Here is a 14,676-nt window from a genome sequence, read left to right on the forward strand (position 1 = left end):
CTGCACTGACTGCTGAATGCTCATAGCCCCCTACACTGAACGCTGAATGCTCAGAGCCCCCTGCACTGAACGCTGAATGCTCAGAGCTCCCTGCACTGAATGCTGAATGCTCATAGCCCCCTGCACTGACTGCTGAATGCTCATAGCCCCCTGCACTGAATGCTGAATGCTCAGACCCCCCTGCACTGAATGCTAAATGCTCATAGCCCCCTGCACTGACTGCTGAATGCTCATAGCCCCCTGCACAGAACGCTGAATGCTCAGAGCCCCCTGCACTGAACGCTGAATGCTCAGAGCTCCCTGCACTGAATGCTGAATGCTCATAGCCCCCTGCACTGAATGCTGAATGCTCAGACCCCCCTGCACTGAATGCTAAATGCTCATAGCCCCCTGCACTGACTGCTGAATGCTCATAGCCCCCTGCACTGAATGCTGAATGCTCAGACCCCCCTGCACTGAATGCTAAATGCTCATAGCCCCCTGCACTGACTGCTGAATGCTCATAGCCCCCTGCACTGAATGCTGAATGCTCAGAGCCCCCTGCACCGCATGCTGTTAGTGGTGATGAAGAGGGGAGCCAAGCCATATTCAGCTTAAGGTACCACACAAGCTTGAGCAAATCCAGATGAACGTCTAGTGTCCTCTCATGTCATATTTTTAAACAGTAGCGGCTATTCAATATTTCCCCACTTTCCTTGATGAGTCCTTGGCTGGTCCCCTACAATTCCTTTTTAAACATCAACCTTTGTACTAAAATATTCTCTCTCTCATTTTTTGTGGACATTAAGATAAAGAAAAGTGTTATCTCTTCATCAGACATTGTAATTAAATGAAAGGGTGGAGTCAAGTAAAAAAATATGCCCCCACTGGAAGTTGAAATGGATTTTGCTGGAAGTCGCAGGGAAGTGGGCATTGACAGAAAAAGGGCCATTTTGAATGGCTGCTACTGTAAATCATTTAGTGGACATGAACCTGAATCTTTATGCTGGTTGATTTCTTGCCATGATTCTTTTTATCTCTTTATGTCAATTGGTATCTTTTGGTAGGTATAAATCTCAATGTCCAAGTATCCAGTAAAACTCACAGGCCCTACATAGCCCCCCTATTATCCCAAATGAAAGTGAAAAACATTTACTTTCAGTTTAGCATTGTGAGGCTTTAGCCAATGGCTAAATAGTTTATCATAAAATTGCTGAGGGTAATGAGACAGTCAGGGTGATGGAGGGGCATTCTTAAGTCTCTTATTTGTTTTAAGAGACACTTGGCAGCGACAAGTTTTCAAAAAACATTTTCAAAACATTTTCTTAATCTATGTGAGCAATCTAAAAGATCAGATATCAAAAGTGGAGATTTGTGTTACTGCAGGTATTTTTTACACAAAAAAAAACTGTATATTCACATGATGGCTTTAAAAGGAGGAGCAGCTTCAATCATCTTTAGCAGGGATGTGGAAAATGCTTCAAATCTAACCGGGAGGGATTTCTCCATGCTATAAGAGAGCAGCACCATCTTCTTCTAAAATAACCTAAAGTCTCAAATTATTTAAAAAAATGCGATATTAACCAGTCATCTACTTTAAAGAGACTTCAGAATAGGAACACTCAGTAAATATAGAGGAGAGGATTCTGGGTAAGCAGCAGTTAGAGGCTGTGCAATATAATTTCAGACTAATTTAAGGAAATAATTTAACAATTATTAACAAGTTATGAGCAGCATGTTATTTTTTCTTCAGAATGATGGTTAAAAAAAACTATATAGAAACTCATAAATTTGGATTTTTAAGACATACTAATAAATCCAATAGAAGAATATTTAAGAACAAATTGGTGTTCGGGTGAGATATGGTTATAAAAATGCCTAAATCTGCCTTAAAATTTAAATTAAAAACTTTGAAAGATGATACATTACAGTCCGTTTCTGTTCGTATCGTGTTGCTATGGTTTCATTTAGGGCTGCAACTAACGATTATTTTAAAAATCGATGAATCGGACGATTATTTTTTCGATTAATCGATGAATCGGACAAAAAATATTTTTTATATTAACCTCTTTATTCCAAAATAAACATTTAGACAGAACAAACAAGCACATAAGTACAGGTTGCTCATTAACTGTACTGGTGCAATATGAAAAATAAATGTTCACTGCATGAAAAGTGGGATTTTCGTCAATATACGGCACTGTAGATTGTCGTGGAATTTCAGGTTAGCGGCAGTTTACGGCAATTTGCAACCTTCGCCGAAATCTCCCGTAAATTGTCAGAAATTGACGTGGAATTTCTTAGGCAGTGTTCCCCCCATGCCTCCCCCCCATGGAATTCTAGGGGAGGCTTTAACATGTTAATGAACATGCTGTGAGCTATACAAATGCAAACCAGGGTTGCAGGGGGGGTAAAACCCCCCCTGCAACCCAAATCTCTGATACAAAGAGATCAGGTATAGCCTCTTACATTTTAGCTTGAATTGATTTATTTAATTAAAGTATAGAGACCAAAACAGATCTTTAGCTGACAGAGCAATACATTTAGAGCAGTAATTATTTTTTTTTTTAATTTGCATTTAAGATAAAAAATAAAATGTTGTCTGTCAATATGCTCAATTCACAATTACTTAAGTGGAAAAGTTTCAAGAAATGATTCTGAGATGATTCACTTTATAACATGGCGCATTATCCTGTTGGAAGTAGCCATCAGAAGATTGGTACACTGTGGTCATAAGGACATAGGTCAGCATGCTAAATTGGTTTTAAGTGGCCCAAAGTGTGGCAATAAATATCCCCCAAATAGATGGTAGAAATAGATCAGGCTCAGTATAGCCTAATTATAGACTCTTACATTTTAGCTTGAATTGATTTATTTAGTTAAAGTACGCTAGATTACTGTGTATGCAAATGTTATGTAAAAAAAAATACACAAAATAATTTACTTCAAAAATTAGTTTTAATCAGAATCAGTTGGCTGTAATGGTTAATTTTTTTTTTTAGATTTCCACTTTTTTTTTTTTTTTGTTATTGAATATATAAGAAAACAATAACAATCTCAAATAACAAGTCAATAACAAATATTTCAATACAAGAAGAAATATCACAACTCCTGCTTTTGAAAAATAAAATTAAATGCACAGGCTGGAACAAAGTATAAAATAAAATAAATAAAAATAAATAAAATAATAATAGTAGTTAAAGTAAATTATTCAGTGGGGACTACCAACTGAAATTCTTCAATTAACTCAAACAATTTAATTGCATTTAAATTCTGCATCTTTCTCAGACATCTTTTGAAAAGGGAAAGTTCATTTTTGAGAGCAGAGATTGAGAGGGAGCATTTTGCATAGCGACATTTATGGATATAATACTTTGTTACAATTATTAGAATATTGATTAAAAATTCCAAATTTTTTTTCTTTAATGGATAAACCGAATTGAATGTTTTGCCAGGAAATAAAATCTAAATTTATTGTTTTAGAAGACAGAAAGGTTCGAAGTTGATCCCATAAGTTTAATACTTCTTTACATTCATAAAAAAGATGTTTAGTTGTTTCCAATTGAGTTGTACAAAAGCCACAATTCTCAACATTAAACTTAAATCTCTCTCTTAAAAACTCATTTGAAGGATATATGTTATTTATTATTTTAAATTGTAATTCTTTATATTTAGGAGGAATTGGGAATTTCAAATAATTTGTCCTAATTTTGACTATCATAGATTTCTTAAAATTTTGTAAAAGAGCTGTGCTTTTTGTTCTTCCTGGGTACATATTATTTATAGAATATTGATTCAAAAACTAGTTGTTGCATTTATTATCTCTAATGTCCACCTGCTCAAATTCAATCTAATGGAGACAAACAATTGCAATTGCAAACAATTTATAGGTGCATTACCGCCACCTTCCAGAATGGAGCGACGCGAGCTCTTCTCGCGAGTCCTTCCGTATAACAATGACGTTGTATGTGATTGGAGGAGCCTGATGAGCCTTCGGCCCCATCGTCCAATCACGTGTGAGCTTTTGTGCACTACGACTTCTCGCGAGACCAGCATATTAGCAGACATGTTTGTGTTACTACACTCAGAAGAACTTAATCTCCAGTTACCGTGTTTGTATTTTGTTGTTACGTGAACAATGGCTGCACGACGTCTCGCGTTCAACTCGCCTCCAACTGCTCTTAGTCCACAACTTTCGGCCAGCCCGCAGACTGACGAGAAGAAACTGCTGATTGCTATCAGCGGACTGTCTCGTCAGCTTGCCCAACGACTGCCGACATGAATGAGCGCTGGAGAATTCGATGCACTCCAGGTTGTAGTCCATAGAGGACAAGATGGCGGCTCGGCAGTCGAGCAACTTTGCGGGATATACGAACTCGAGGAAGAGAAGACGGGTGCACAACGCCACGCTAGCGGTAAATATAAGTTCGATTACTGGTAGCTATGCTAAAAGCAGCCTAGCTTAGCTAGGCAAGCTAAAGGCAACCTAGCCTAGCTAGGTAAGCTAAAAGCAGCCTAGCCTAAAGCTTTATTAAAGTGTATTTTTTGTGATTCACAGGAATCAGTATGCCGTCTTAACAACTCGGAGACTAATTGCAGGCGCTATGAACCGGAGCAGGGGTAAGGTTTAAAGAATATGCTTTCATTCTGCGGTAAAAGGACATGGATACCGACCATAGCTGTACTTTTTTTTTTCTCACAGACTACAGTCGCCTCACAATGAGGCGGTGACCTCCTATTTGCTCGGATTTGCACGATGTTGATAAAGACGACATTGTGTGTAAGTGACTTGTTTTAATGTTTTCTCCTTCCTTGTTACTGTGACTTGCGTTTGATTATTTTTTTTTTTATTCATACCTCTCATTTGTTTTCCAGCTGCCTGTAAGACGTATTATGAGACGGTATGCAGGAGCTTCAGATACACGCTGCTAGCCAGCACGCTGCGTGCGGAGGCTGCCAGGCTATCTGCTCGGAGTCGGGACAGAAGAAAGATGGTAAGACTTTATTTGGTGACTATTTTTCAGGTGCATTGATAGATGTGTTGTGTCCGTATGCAGTGCGCTGATTCATTGTTTTTTTTTTTCAGCTGCTGAAGGCGAGGCAGAGTGTGTTGGCAGATGAGGAAGTGGAACTCTGGAAGTCCGCCGTCGTCGGCGGTGTCTCTGGATGGATTGTACGGTCGCCGCCATTTCGTAGGCCGGATCTCACTGAACTCTGTGTTAAGCTGCAGTCCCGGTTAGAAGCGATGCCGAAGTACAGGGCCACGCACAGTATGCGTCTGCACATCGGACCTGCCTCGGAGGGAATGCTGCCTGTTACCTCCAACCCCGATGAAGCAAACGGACCGTTCACGGAGTTTTAATTTTTAGAAACGCATGTGTTTGGATACGCGTTGTATATAGTTGTGTGTGTTTTAATAAAGCTCTTTCTTTGCATAAACAGCTTCCTGGCAAATGTTCATTTCCTGTATAAATTCATTCATGTCCTTGATGGTAGCATAATAATTGTGTAGTAGTGTAGGATAACATAAATACACAGCATATGAATGAATAAATATATGAATGAATAAATATATGAATATATATATATATGAATGAATAAATATATATATGAATAAATATATATGTAAATATATATATATGCCAACCAATCACGAGCGACTTTACTTGTTTAAAAGGAAGCGGTTCCGTCCAATACTCAGTAAGAAAATTAAAGCCTGGCGTGGCCACGTGTGGTTTTGCTGCCAATCACGAGCGATTTCACTTGTTTGAGAGTAGTGGTTTCAGCCAATACTGAGAAGGTTATTCAAGCCAGACCTGGCCAGCCGCGCGGGTTTGCTGCATTCATATGCTAATTAGGGCCATTAGTACAGCTGATCGCTCTCCACATACGTCAGAGTCCGTTTCCGACAATTTGTGGCACGACAAACGCGGACAAGCACGGGTTGCAAATTGTCGGAAACTGACGAAAATCAGGCAGATCTGCGGGAGTTTACGGGGGTTTACGGGGACGAAAATCATTTTTGTTTTTAAAAGCCCCTACGGGGGTTCAAACAATAGGTCCCCCCATTTCAACAAATGAGTTTTTTTAGACCAGAAGAGTTCTGCCTTTTAAGACAGGAAAGTATAGCAGTTAAAGTTGCTACTTGAGAAAATACTGAACCATAGAGATAAAAATAGCCCTGTGATTCAAATTATAAATTGTATTTGGAATAAAAATGAAAGAACTAGGGGTGGTAAAAAACACATCCTCCAAAGACAGATATTTACATGGGAATGTGGCAGATAATTAATTGACATATTACTGATCTTGCTGGATTTTATTCTGCTTTACTTCCATAAATTGCAGGATCTTCTTTACTTTATCTTTGCCAGAGGATTTAAACTTTAAAAGCCTTGCCCTCACAATTTGCAAGGTAATTTATTTATAAAGTAAATGTAAACGCTGCTTAAGCTAATTCAAATGAAATTAAAAGTAAAATAAGTAGCCAACCTTATCACTGTCTGTAACCTACTAACACGGTAAGGAAAGCATCAGATAAGCTACCTGAGAAAATAACGTAACGTTTCCCCACTTTAAAACCAAACAAACATGGTGGTTCCGTGCCATGTTCATTTCTTTTGAAAAAAGTTGCATGTTATCACTTTTTTCGCTTTACAAATTCAATTCAATTCAATTCAGTTTATTTATATAGCGCCAAATTCACAACACATGTCATCTCAAGGCACTTTACAGTTCAACCAGATCATACAGTCAAATTGATACAAAGTTTTCTATCTAAGGAAAACCAGTTGATTGCATTGACTCATTGACTCAAATACAATCCCCCACACTAAGCATGCTTGTAGCGACAGTGGAGAGGAAAAACTCCCTTTTAACAGGAAGAAACCTCCAGCAGAACCAGGCTCAGTGTGAGCGGCCATCTGCCGAGGCCGACTGGGGTTCAAGGAGACAGAAGCAGAGATACAAAAAGCAGCTGTAAAAGGCGGCCCCGTCCAGGAAACACACAGCCAGGCAGACGAGCTCCAAGGCAGCTCCCATGCCAGAGGACGAAGAGAGCACATCCACTCAGTCACGGTCAGAGAAACAGGACCACACTGGAAAACAGGCCGATCTCCAACATCTATAAACAAGGGTGTTGATAGAAGCAGCACAGCTGATGTTTCTTTCCAGGATGACGTCACAGCCAAACAGGAACAGACGAGGCAAAGCTACTCTGAGGAAAAGCAGAGAGAGCAGAAGGTTAGAGATTGAACTAACAGATTCTGCAGAATAGGAGAACAGAGAGAGAATGAAGTAGAATGATGAAATGGGGGTCCCTATGTCCTCCAAAAGTCTAAGCCTATAGCAGCATAACTATAGAGATAGCTCAGGATAACCTGAGCCACCCTAACTATAAGCTTTATCAAAAAGGAAAGTTTTAAGCCTAGCCTTAAAAGTAGACAGGGTGTCTGCCTCACGGACTAAAACTGGTAGTTGGTTCCACAGGAGAGGAGCCTGATAACTAAAAGATCTGCCTCCCATTCTACTTTTAGAAATTCTAGGAACCACTAGTAAACCTGCAGATTGAGAGCGAAGTGCTCTGTTAGGAACATAAGGAACAATCAGATCTCTGATATAAGATGGAGCTTGGCCATTTAAGGCTTTATATGTGAGAAGGAGGATTTTAAATTCTATTCTTGATTTAACAGGAAGCCAATGAAGAGAAGCCAGGATAGGTGAGATATGATCTCTCTTTTTAATTTTCATTAGAACTCTGGCTGCAGCATTTTGGATCAGCTGAAGGCTTTTAACTACAGTTTGTGGACTTCCTGATAGTAAAGAATTACAATAGTCCAGCCTTGAAGTAACAAATGCATGGACTAGTTTCTCAGCATCACCCCTGGACAGGATATTTCTAATTTTTGCAATGTTCCTCAGATGAAAGAAGGAAATTCTAGAAACCTCTTTGATATGGGATTTAAATGACAGGTCCTGATCAAAAATAACACCAAGATTTTTTACTTTATTATCTGAAATCCGTTTAATCCCATCCAAATGAAGTGACTGGCTAATCAGTTTCTTTTTCAGAGACTCTGGTCCAAAGACTATAACTTCTGTTTTGTCTGCATTCAGAAGCAGAAAGTTAAGAGTCATCCAGGTTTTTATGTCTTCAAGACATGCCTGTAATCTATGTAATGGGTTAGCTTCATCTGGATTTATAGACAGATATAGCTGGGTATCATCAGCATAACAGTGGAAATTAATCCCATGCTGTCTAATAATTCTACCAATTGGGAGCATGTATAAAGTAAAGAGAATTGGTCCTAGCACTGATCCCTGTGGTACTCCACAGGTAACCTTTGAGCGTGTTGAAGATCTATCATTAACATGAACAAACTGAATTCGATCAGATAGATAAGATTTAAACCAGTCTAGTGCTGTTCCTTTAATTCCAACAAAATATTCAAGTCTTTCTAAAAGAATATTATGGTCAACTGTATCAAATGCAGCACTAAGATCCAACAGGACGAGCACAGATACAAGTCCATTATCTGAGGCCATGAGAATATCATTAGTGACTTTCACCAGAGCTGTTTCAGTGCTATGATGAGCTCTAAAGCCAGACTGAAACTCTTCAAAAAGTTCATTATGGTGGAAGTGATCGCAAACTTGTTTGGCAACTACTTTCTCAAGAATTTTGGATAAGAAAGGAAGATTGGATATAGGTCTATAATTGACCAAGTCATCTGGGTCAAGAGATGGTTTCTTAAGCAGAGGTTTAATTACAGCAACCTTAAAAGCTTTAGGTACATATCCCTGTAACAGAGATAGATTAATCACATCTAAAATGGAGGAGGAGATCAAAGGGAATACCTCCTTAAATAACCTGGTTGGAACTGGATCTAACATACAAGTTGAAGGGTTAGATGAAGACAATAATTTTGCTAATTCAGAGAGTTCAACTGGATCAAAGCAGTCTAAACCCGGTTCAGATTCCATGACTACCTCAGGTACAATCGCGGATAGAGGAGTGCTTATGATCTTATTTTTAATAAGATCAATCTTATTTATAAAGAATCCCATAAAATCATTGCTGCTAAGAGCAGGTGGAATGGACGGTTCAACAGAGCTATGGCTCTGGGTGAGTTTGGCGACTGTATTAAAAAGAAATCTAGGATTATTCTTATTCTCCTCTATTAATGAGGAGAAGTTTTCAATTCAATTCAATTCAGTTTATTTATATAGCGCCAAATTCACAACACATGTCATCTCAAGGCACTTTACAGTTCAACCAGATCAAATTGATACAAAGTTTTCTATCTAAGGAAAACCAGTTGATTGCATTGACTCATTGACTCAAATACAATCCCCCACACTAAGCATGCTTGTAGCGACAGTGGAGAGGAAAAACTCCCTTTTAACAGGAAGAAACCTCCAGCAGAACCAGGCTCAGTGTGAGCGGCCATCTGCCGAGGCCGACTGGGGTTCAAGGAGACAGAAGCAGAGATACAAAAAGCAGCTGTAAAAGGCGGCCCCGTCCAGGAAACACACAGCCAGGCAGACGAGCTCCAAGGCAGCTCCCATGCCAGAGGACGAAGAAAGCACATCCACTCAGTCACGGTCAGAGAAACAGGACCACACTGGAAAACAGGCCGATCTCCAACATCTATAAACAAGGGTGTTGATAGAAGCAGCACAGCTGATGTTTCTTTCCAGGATGACGTCACAGCCAAACAGGAACAGACGAGGCAAAGCTACTCTGAGGAAAAGCAGAGAGAGCAGAAGGTTAGAGATTGAACTAACAGATTCTGCAGAATAGGAGAACAGAGAGAGAATGAAGCAGAATGATGAAATGGGGGTCCCTATGTCCTCCAAAAGTCTAAGCCTATAGCAGCATAACTATAGAGATAGCTCAGGATAACCTGAGCCACTCTAACTATAAGCTTTATCAAAAAGGAAAGTTTTAAGCCTAGCCTTAAAAGTAGACAGGGTGTCTGCCTCACGGACGGAAGTATGCTGCTCTTGCTTTACAAAGGGTCCTCTTATACAGCAGTAAACCATTTTTCCAGACTAGGAAGGACTCTCGCAGGCCTGTGGAGCGATATTTTCTCTCCAGCTTCCTAGCATTTTGCTTCAAAGTACGCAGCTCTGCATTAAACCAAGGAGCAAGCTTTCTATTTTTAACGGTTTTCATTTTCAAAGGAGCTGCGTTGTCTAAGGCAATACGCAGAGAACTAGCAACCCCATCAACAAAATCATCAACCTGTGAAGGGGAATAAGCTAAGCTTTTGCACTCTGCAGCACTGCTCAGTGACACAGAGGAGAGAGAAAGTGAAGCAGATTCTTTAAAATGTATAACTGCACTATCTGATAAAGATCTACTAAAATTGAACCTTCTTTTGGGGGAGGAGAACTCTGTTAAAGTAATCCTGAAGGTTATTAGAAAGTGGTCAGAGAGGACAGGGTTGTGAGGAAATACTGTTATTTCTTCACATTCTATGCCGTATGTCAGCACAAGATCCAAAGTATGAAGATGAGAATGCGTGGGACTATTCACATTTTGAACAAAGCCAATAGTGTCTAAGATAGCATTAAAGGCTGCTCTTAAGCTATCGCCTTCAATGTCAGTATGGATGTTAAAATCTCCCACTATGATGACCCTGTCAGTATTTAATACCAAATCAGAAAGGAACTCTGAAAACTCATCTAAAAATTCAGAGTAAGGACCTGGTGGACGATACAAAGTTACAAAAAGAAGAGGTTTTCTTGCCTTGAAATTTGGATGAGGGAAATTAAGGGTTAAATGTTCAAAAGAGTTGTAGGTATTAATTGTTTTGGGAGTAATCAGTAAGTCAGACTGGAAGATTGTTGCTACTCCTCCTCCTCGCCCAGAACTTCTGGGGATGTGAAAATTTAAATAGCTTGAAGGAGTTGCCTCATTTATGCTCACATAATCCTCTTGCTGCAGCCAGGTTTCTGTAAGGCAAAACAAGTCAATGTGATTATCACAAATCAAGTCATTAACTAGTAGACTTTTAGAGGAAAGCGATCTTATGTTAAACAGACCGCATTTAATTGTTTTAACTTTTTCCCCAATTGGAGTTATTTTGATTTTAATTAGATTATCATGATTTACTCCTTTGGGAATCTTTGCTAATTTATTAGATTTTGGTCGTGGGCAAGACACTGTCTGGATGGAGTAAAGAGTGGGTAACAGTAGAGAAGCTGCAGAGATGTGTGTTAAACTACAACTCTGCTTCCTGGTCTGCACCCTGGGTGGTCAGGGTTTTGGAGGACTAATAAATGTGGCCAGATTCCTAGAAAGAAGAGCTGCACCATCCAAAGTGGGATGGATGCCGTCTCTCCGAATCAGACCAGGCTTTCCCCAAAAGGATTGCCAATTATTAATGTAGCCCACGTTGTTTTCAGGGCACCACCTAGACAACCAGCGGTTGAATGACGACATGCGGCTAAACATGTCATCACTGGTCAGATCAGGGAGGGGACCAGAGAAAATTACGGAGTCCGACATTTTTTTGGCAAACTTACACACCGAAGCAACACTAATTTTAGTGACCTCCGATCGGCGTAACCGGGTGTCATTACCACCAGCGTGAATAACAATCTTACTGTATTTAACCTTATCCTTAGCCAGTAGTTTCAGGTAGGATTTGATGTCGCCCGTTCTGGCCCCCGGCAAACATTTGACTATGGTCCCTGGTGTCTCTAATGCCACGTTTCTGACTATGGAGCTGCCAATCACCAGAGTGGGCTTCTCAGTGGGTGTGTCACTGAGTGGGGAAAACCGGTTAGAAACGTGAACGGGTTGGTGGTGACCAGTGGGCAGAGATCCACGACTACGCTTTCTGCGTACAGTTACCCAATCGCCTGGCTGCTCAGGCACTTTTGGAGGACAGCTACGTGGGGGGCCTACTTTAACTCCTGAAATTTTCAACAGCCTGAAGCCTGGTTCTAACTTCCGAACCCTCGCCTCCAAGCTACAAAAAAACTACACTTATTACACATCACATTTATCACTAAAGAGGCAGAGGAATAACTGAACTCTGACACAGAGAGCAGGAGAGGAGAGAGGAAAAGGAAGAGTTGGAAAAGAGTCAAGGAGGGAGAGAGAGAAGCCATAGCAATGCTAAGCTAGCTCTAGCCTAGGCTAGCCTACTTCTTGCTATCCAGAAATAAAGACCCGTGTGAAACTGACAAGTGCTCAGTAGAAAAGTGCAGTACACAGAAGGTGCTATGTTTTAAAGTATCGTAAGAGTTACTTAGATACAGAGATATCACAGAGAAAATAACTTAACATTCAGATGGAGATCCACTGACAGCTGCACACTCAGTTAATCCAAACCTGAAGTGAACAGGTCCAAACAGGAAAGCAGCAGGCTATTTTAATTTATTGTGATCAAATTGCGGCCCGTCGAATCCCGGGGTGAAGCGCGCTTCATTTGCAGTCTGGACGCTGAGGCTCCTGACTGCAGTCTGAGAGAGACTTCTGCGGGGAAACGCGGTTGGGATGGGGGAGGCGTCCCCCCACGCAGAGTAGGAACGATACAATGCTTTCCACGTAAGAGTCTCCAAAAGCCGCCAGTGACCACCGAAAAAAGTCGCCAGATTTGGTCGGTAGCCGCCTTTTTGAAAAATAGTCGCTGGAGGGTCTGACAAGTCCTCTGATTAGGGCAACACCTCACCTGCGGGCGCTGACTCGCTTGCATATTTTTTTTTTCTTCCTCTTTCAGTCAAGAGGCATTGATGAAGGCGCGGCGTATGACGCAATAATCGCGCGACACAACTAACGATGAGGAAATTCGTTGCCAACGCTTTAAAAAGTCGATTTTATCGATTTTATCTATTCGTTGTTGCAGCCCTTAGTTTCATTTATAAACGATGGCTTCTAATCAAATTTTCCGTTCATTCATAAGTAGTAAAAATAAGACGCAGTAGTTTTAATACTGTAGTATCTCCATATTTCTTACAGTATAAACCTCAATGTGGTCCTCTTTTTGGTGTGTCCAATGCTTTAAACATAGAAAGTACAAAAGGACACAGTTAAGTTAATTTTCTACAGTACAGCACTACTGTTAAGAAAGAGTAGCAGCAGGTAACTAACAGTGTAGAATCAGCTCCATTTAATAATAATTAAATGTAAGTAAAGTTGTATTAGAAGTATTCGTAGCAGTAGCATTAACATTTATTATCATATATGTTAATCTGCATCATGCTATTATGATAATAGCAAGATGCAGAGGTAAGAAAAGCTTAATTAGACATAGAAAGCATTTGCCATGACTTGACTGAAAGTCTTGGTAAAATGTTCTTTGTTAACAGTTACTGACCTCTGAAGGTAGATATGAGAGGAAAGGGATATTCCATCTTTCTCACACAGATTGTAAAATCCTGGTGCAAACTGGTGAGCGGAGCGTTTGGTGATAGATGTGGTGGCTCATAATCCTCCAGGCATCACATAAGAAAAACATCAAGTTGAGAAAGTGTGCCTAGAGAGAAAATTAATTCTGGGTTTCAGCAAACGCAGAACCAGATTGATTCTGAAGATGCTTTCGCTTGCAACGTCTGACCACAGCTCACTGTTTGGTGAAAATACCATTGATCAGAAGCTGTCTCCCTAAGTTTCTGCATGAAAATTGCAGGAATAGAACTAAGAGAGTAGAAATCCAGACGGATTCTGTCTGAGAGGTGTGATGCTCAGCAGGAAGCACCTGTGATCCAGGGAGTTTTCTGTCACCAACATAAATCTTAAGCAGACAGCAGTCTGAGTGGGAGTTAAATAGCATGGTTCATGTTTAAATTGATGTTTTTCGAGCCCGATCGGGGTCACTCGCCAACATCTCACTTTCACTTACCAATGAAGAGAAGAAATGCTTTAATTTCTCTGATAAGGACCTAACAGTGTGCATCTACTGAAGCTTTTAAGGTGAATAGTGCAGGCATGTGCCTAGTCTGTCCTCGAGGGCATCTGTCCTGCAGGTTTCCCTGCTTCAGCACAGCTAAAATTTTTTGATTGCAGTTCAGCAAAAGCCTTTTTTAATCAGCTTAAAAAAAAAATCGCTGTGTTTGGACCCGGGAAAAAATCTTTAAATCTTAAAGGCGGGGCCCCTCGAGGCCAATTTTTTGGCTTGTCGGGGTTTGCTTTTTTTTAAAAAATTTCTGTTTTTGGTAGGCCCCTGTTGGGGGAAGGCCTTTTTTTTTGGGGTCCATGGGGGGGAAAAAAAGCATTCTCCCCCCTTAACTTCTTCACCCCAAAAAAACTTTTTTTTTGCCACTTTTAAAAACCCGCGGTTAAAGGGGCGTTTTATTTTAAATTTTTTTTTTTTGGTTTTAGTTTTAAAAAAAAAACTTTTGGGGTTTTAAACAAAACAAATCTTTTTGTTTTTTCCCAAATTAAAAAAAAAATTCGAGGTTTTTGCTGTTTTTTTTAAAAAGCCAAAAAGAAAAAAATTTAGGTTTTAAAATGTGTTTTAGTTTTTGGGACATAAAGAGGTTTTGTCAAAATGAGGAGGACGATTTTTTCCAAAATTTTTGGGGAGAAAAGCACCTAAAAAAAAAGCTCCTTTCCACCCTCAGTTTCCCCTTTTGGATGTTGTAACTCCGGGCCAGCAGGCCCAGCTGCCCTGAGGTAGGGATTTGGGTAGCATAGGGGTGGGGGAAAAAAAAAGCGGGAAGGGGAGGAGCTGACCCTTTTTA

Source organism: Cyprinodon tularosa, unplaced genomic scaffold, assembly GCF_016077235.1.
Source record: "Cyprinodon tularosa strain WSP-4 unplaced genomic scaffold, ASM1607723v1 ctg353, whole genome shotgun sequence".
NCBI classification, from domain to species: Eukaryota; Metazoa; Chordata; class Actinopteri; order Cyprinodontiformes; family Cyprinodontidae; genus Cyprinodon; species Cyprinodon tularosa.